Here is a 6,000-nt window from a genome sequence, read left to right on the forward strand (position 1 = left end):
ATAGACACTGGGAGAAAAATGTGGGCTTGAACTGCAGGCAGTAAAGCTAGGAAGGACAGAAATAGAGAAATAACTCTAAACTGCTAAAGAAATAAAATAGACCAACGATAAAATCAAGGAAAGAAAAAATATCAATAAAGAATGGCTATTAAGAAATAAAGTGGTAGGAAATATTAAAAACTAGTCAGTAATTACAAAACACTTAAGTGAAGAGTCTCATATTGGATTAAAAACATAACAAATTCCTATTTTCTGTATACGAAAAAGCCACCTAAAATAAAAATGCCACATAACAGCTGAACACGCAGGGCCGGGAAACCTACTTAGACGAAAGCTCTCAGGAGGAGAGGTGTGAAACTATTTATAGCAGGCCAGGAGAATTCAAGTTAAAAGCAGCTTGTCCTTTAAAGGAACAAAGGAATATTTAATGGAATGAGGGCCAAACTCCTTCAGGAATGTTGGGCTTTCGTCAACTGTGATGCCTAACCTCAGAGCTTTGAACTTTGAAAGGCAAACTGGCTGACGGGAGGAGACCGAAGGAGATTTCCCGGCAGAGGGCAGCTCCCCGCCGCGGGGGAAGCCAACACCCAAGAGAAAGGGAAGGAGCCTGTGGTCAAAAGAAAGTTGCCCACCACCGACTCGTCCTCTGCGTGTGCCTGCGCAGGCACACAACTGCACGTGCTGTGTAACTGCACACACACCTCACGTGCACGCACATATTCTGCAGATAACCCCACGTTATGTGTGTGTGAGATTCGGTGCCCACACTGGCAGCCTCCACAGAAAGGTCCAGAGAATGTGCAAAGTTTTCATGCATCCGTGTGATAGCCACGGAGTCCACCTGCCCACCCCCCATGGAGGATCTCAGCCAATTTCCCAAAGTGTTTCGGCCTCGCCGCCCCCCAGCCGGGACAGCTGGTGGCCAGCACGCCCGTGTCCAGACGCAGCAGCCTGCCTGCCCTCCTGCCCTCAGGACTGCCTCGGCCAGCTCTGCGCACGGGGCCACCGCTGCTGTCCGGGACCAAGGCTGGGGCAAAGCCTTGGCGCTCGGCATGTGGAGTCCTGAGCACAGAGAGATTCTCCATGGAAAGCCCAAGGGGCCTCAGCGGCCTGTGGGCGTACCCCCCACTCCTGCACCCCGTCCGGGGGGAAAAGCTGGCGAGAGGGAAAGACCATGAGGCGATTCTGCAGTACAACCTGCAGTCACGGCTGAAGCAGTTCTTAAGAGGAGCTTTTACAACCTGAAATGCATTTACTTGAAAATAATGTGATTGAGAATAAGTTATCTAAGTTTACAACTCGACACTCTCAAAACACGGCTACAAAATAAACCAGATGCTAAGGCTAAGTGTTTTGGTTTGTTAAAGCTGCCAGAACGCAATATACCAGAAACGGAACCACTTTTAGAAAGGGAATTTATGAAGTTACAAGTTTACAATTCTAAGGCCATAAAGATGTCCTAACTCAGGCATCCAGGGAAAGACACTTGACTCAAGGAAAACTGATGGGTCAGGAGCACTCTGTCAGCCGGGAGGGCACGTGGCTGGCGTCTGCTGGGGTCTCTGGCTCCTGGTTTCAGACAGCTTCCCTGGGGGCATTTTCCATGTGCATCTCCAAAGGTCTGGGTCTCATGTTGGCTCTGAAGCTACTGTGTATTTCCCTTTTAGAGGACTCCAATAAATGAATCAAGACCCACCTGGAATGGGAGGAGCCACATCTCCGTGGCCACACCCACGACCGAGTGGGCATTCTCCATGGAAACCATCCAATCACAGGCTTCCGCCCCACTATCTCAGATCAGGATTAAAGCACGTGGCTTTCCTCAAGCACACAACGCTTTCAAACCAGCACAGACAGGGACAGGACAGAATGGAGCAACACAGGAAAAAATAAAGGATCGACCTGGCAAATGTGTTTAGAAATCAGCCCTTGGAAATGACCAGCAGAATTGACAGCACTTGGGCGACTGTGAAGAGGAGGAACAGTGGGCTGGGGTGGGCCGCGCCAGCAGGGACCCCCACAAAAGAGAGTGGCCTAAAGCCCACTTGGGAACCACCAGGTAGAGTGGGTGCTGCGGGAGGGGGAGGGAAGGCGGCCACGCTCAAGGACAGGGATGGAGGGAGACCCCGGAGAGGGGCGGGGTGTGCTGGGGTCTCCTGCAGAGCCCTTGGAGAGGACCCTGGGGAGGGGCTGGGCCAGGCAGGGGCTGTCCAGGACCTCTTCGGGGATGCCCAGGAGGGGAACTGCTGACCCGGCTTCTCAGTTTTCCAGCCCAGCGTTTCAAGGTGGGGCAGGAGCAGAGACCTGACATCTGGACAAGGCCCAGGATGGAAGGGGGGCTTGGCTGGCCCAAGCGCCAAGGATGATTTGCTGAGAAGCCTTTCCCTACTGCTGAGGCTTTGGGGGACTGGGAGCGGCCCCCCGGGCCAGGCCTGAGGCCACGGTCACCATGCTCAGCAGGCCTGGGGCTCCATCCGAGGGTCCCCACGGTTGGGTGACAGGTGAGGGCCCAGCTGGGGCCAGCTGGGGAGGTTGCAGGGGCTGAGGCCAGAGTAAGATTTGAGAGAATGACCAGAAAATTCGATGACTTGGTGGCCCATCCGTAAACAGCTCTCCAGTGAGCTGCTGCAGCCCGGGAAGGGGGCTGGGATTCACCATCAGGAGCCGGGGCTGCAGCCCCCCACCTCCGGACCTATCCCCTCACAGCTGGGTGGGGCCGAGGGACAAGTGTCTCCCTGCCCCTCTGGCCCTCCCTGCGAGTGGGAGCACACAGGAGCCTGACCCTTGACCCTGTGGGTGAGGGCAGCAGCCTGGGCCGAGGGTCTCCCACCTGGCCTGTGGTGGGGTCCCTGGGAGGGCGTGGAAACCCATCGGCCCCCTCCCGCCCCCACCAATGCCTCTGATTCAGCAGCGGGGCCCTGGGAATCTGCGTTTCTTACAGGCTTTCAGGCCGGCTGCTGCCCTGGCTGGGGATGGAGAAGCAGCCCAGGGCTGCCCAGGAGACAGCAAAGCCCACCTGAGCTGGAGCAGTGCTGACGACCCCAAGGGCCCCTCCGCGCCCCCGTCAGCGGGCTCAGCTCCACCTCCCCCTGAAAGTAGGGCGGCCGGAACTCAGGGCCCCGCTGGCCATTCTTTAAATAGCAAATGCATTTCTGAAGCCTGGCTGTGCTGCAGAATTACTGGGGAGTTTTAAAACTCCCAATGCCTTGCTCTCCTGCCCCAGGCCAGTTAAACCAGTCTCCCCAGGCTGGGGGGGGTGTGTGTGTGGTGACAATGGGGTTGCTCCTTGGGGTGGGGATGGGCTGAGATGCTGGGATGTGCCCGAAGGTGCTGGGTGCCCTGGGGGGCATGGCAAGGGCATGGTGCTGCCGGCCATCCCTCCCCCGGGGGTCTCGGTAGCAGCCCCTGCAGAGTGCAGCTCCGGGGAGCCTGGCATTGCCTGCTCGGTGAGGGGGAGACTCAGGCAGTGGCCCCCACCTAGGCAGGCTGTAGATCCATGGAAAGGTCTGCAGCTACAAGGCTGCTCTGAGGGCAGGGCGCGGGCTGACGCTCCTCATTTCTCCCACTTTCTCCCCGGCCCACAAGCCTCGCTGATGTCCAGGAAAAGCAATCAGACCTCAGGGCCAAACAGCCTTCCTGATGGCGAAAGCAATTGGTCGGTTAGGCGTTGCCTTGGACCCCTGAGGCCTTGGGCCAGGTGTGGGGAGTGGGTAGAGGGGTTGGGGCGGACGTGGGGTGCTGGGGTTGGGTGAGGGGACGCCAGGTGTTGGGGGGTGGTTAGAGGGCGCCAAGTGCTGGGGGTGGGTGGAGGGTATTTATTCATTCCTAATATATAGAAAGGAAATTGATTTTTGAACATTGATATTTGTTTTAGTTTGCTTAAGCTGCAGGAATGCAAGATACCAGAAATAGATTTGCTTTTAAAAAGGGAATTTATTAAGCTGCAAGTTTACATTTCTAAAGCCATAGAAATGTCCAAACTAAGGCATCCAGAGAGAGATACCCTAACTTGAAAGAAAGGGCTGATAAGTTCAGGGTTTCTCTCTCAGCTGGGAAGACACATGGTGACATCTGGTAGCTCATTTCATAAGGCTTCCCCCGGGGCATTTTCCTTCCACATCGCCATAGTTCTCTGGCTGTGTTGGCTCTGTCAGCACTAAAGCTTTTTCCTGAATGCTTCCCTCTTAAAGGGCTCCACTAAGCAACCCCACCTTGAATGAGTGGAGACACATCTCCATGGAAACCATCTAATCAAAAGTTACTACCCACAATTGGGCCGGTCACCACTCCAGGGAAATAATCTAAAAGATCCCATCCAGCAATATTGAAGGAGCATTAAAGAACCTGGCTTTTCTGGGGTACATGACAGTTTCAAACTGGCACAATATTGTACATGCAATGTTGGAAAACTCACTACTTCCAGTAGTTTTTAATAGATACTATCAAGATTTTCTACATATAAAAGCTTGCCACCTGTGAATAAAGGCAGTTTACTTCCTCCTTCCTAATGTGATGTCTTTTATTTTTTTTTCTTGCCTCATTGCACTGGCTATAACCTCTAGTACAATATTGAATAGGAGGCAGAGCAGGCATCCTTTTCTTCCTGATCTTAGGGGGAAGGCATCCAGCCTTTCACAAGGAAAACGTTAGCTGTAGCATCTTCACGGCTGTCTCTATTGGCAGGAGGAGGTTTCCTTCTCTTACTCCTTTGCTGAGAGTTTTTAACAGGAATGTATGTTGGATCAGCTTTCTGTGGCTATAGATTAGTTTGCATTTATTATAATTTCATGGAAATGGAATCAGAGAGCGTGAACGTTTTTATCCAACTTCTTTCACTCAGCACAATTATTCTGAGAATCACCCTGGTGTTGGGGTTATCCCTAGGTCAGTGGGAGGGGTTAGGAAGGGGCAGGAGGAAACGTCCGGTGGTGGACACAGTCACCACTTCGTTTCACGGTGTACACAAATGTCAAGACTTAGCAAGTTTAAATCTGTGCAGCTTATGGTGTGCCAGTCCTACATCAACAGGGCTGTTTTTCAAACCCCTAAGGACGGCTCTGGGCCGGCTCGCCTGAGCCAGCCCCCCACCCCGCACCCCATTCCTGCCCTCCGCGGGGTGCCAACACGCACGGACCCTGAAACGCGGGATGCGGGATGGGGGAGAGGTCGTGGGGCTGCCGCAGGACACCCACATGGGCGGAGACCTAAGCCTACTCACCCCACTGGGGGGGGATTCCTGGCACCGGCCTGGCCTGGGACACGCTTGGTGGGGTCCCCGCGCTGCCGCAGGAGGGGAAAAGCGTCCAGAGCGCGAAGGGAGGGGCGGGGGCGGGCGGGGCTTGCCGCCTCGCGCCCCGTCTGGCCTGCAGCCCCGCCCCCCACGCGCCCCGCCCCCCCGCAGGCCGCCTCCTGCCTCCCACCGCCGCGCCCCCAGTTCCCACAATCGCCGAGGCCCGGGGCCTCGCCCCTCTCCCCTGCACCGGCACCGCCCTCTCCCCGCCTCCCCCAGGCCCCGCCCCGCAGCGCGCGTGGCACAGGGTGGCCGCGGAACGTGGGCGCAGGGCCGCGTGCGTCTGAGCCGCGCGGAGAGGGGCGCCGCCCACCGCCTCGCCGCCGCCGGATGCGCCGCGCAGGTAAAGACCCCCCGGCCTGGGCCCCGCAGGCCCCCCGCCCGGCCCCCTGCGCGCGCTGACTCCCCCCCACGCCACCCCGGCCTTCGGGCTCGGCCACTGCGCGCCACCTGCTCGTCCCGGCGGGCACAGCATGCGCGCCCAAGGGCTGGGTTGAGGCTTCTTTTTCCCTCGTCTTCAAACATAGTGAATTAAAGGGACCTCCCGGCGCCCGGGCCCGGCCCGGTCCCCCCTGGGGCTGACTCAGAAATGATCGCCTGAATTAGCAAAGTATTAAGCTTTTGCAGAGCAAAACTGGCTCCTGGGCAGGGAGGGCGCGCCCCGCTGTGGCTCGCGGGCGGCGTAGACGCCTCTGCGTTTATCTGGAGCA

This window comes from Tamandua tetradactyla, chromosome 10 (genome assembly GCF_023851605.1).
Source record: "Tamandua tetradactyla isolate mTamTet1 chromosome 10, mTamTet1.pri, whole genome shotgun sequence".
NCBI classification, from domain to species: Eukaryota; Metazoa; Chordata; class Mammalia; order Pilosa; family Myrmecophagidae; genus Tamandua; species Tamandua tetradactyla.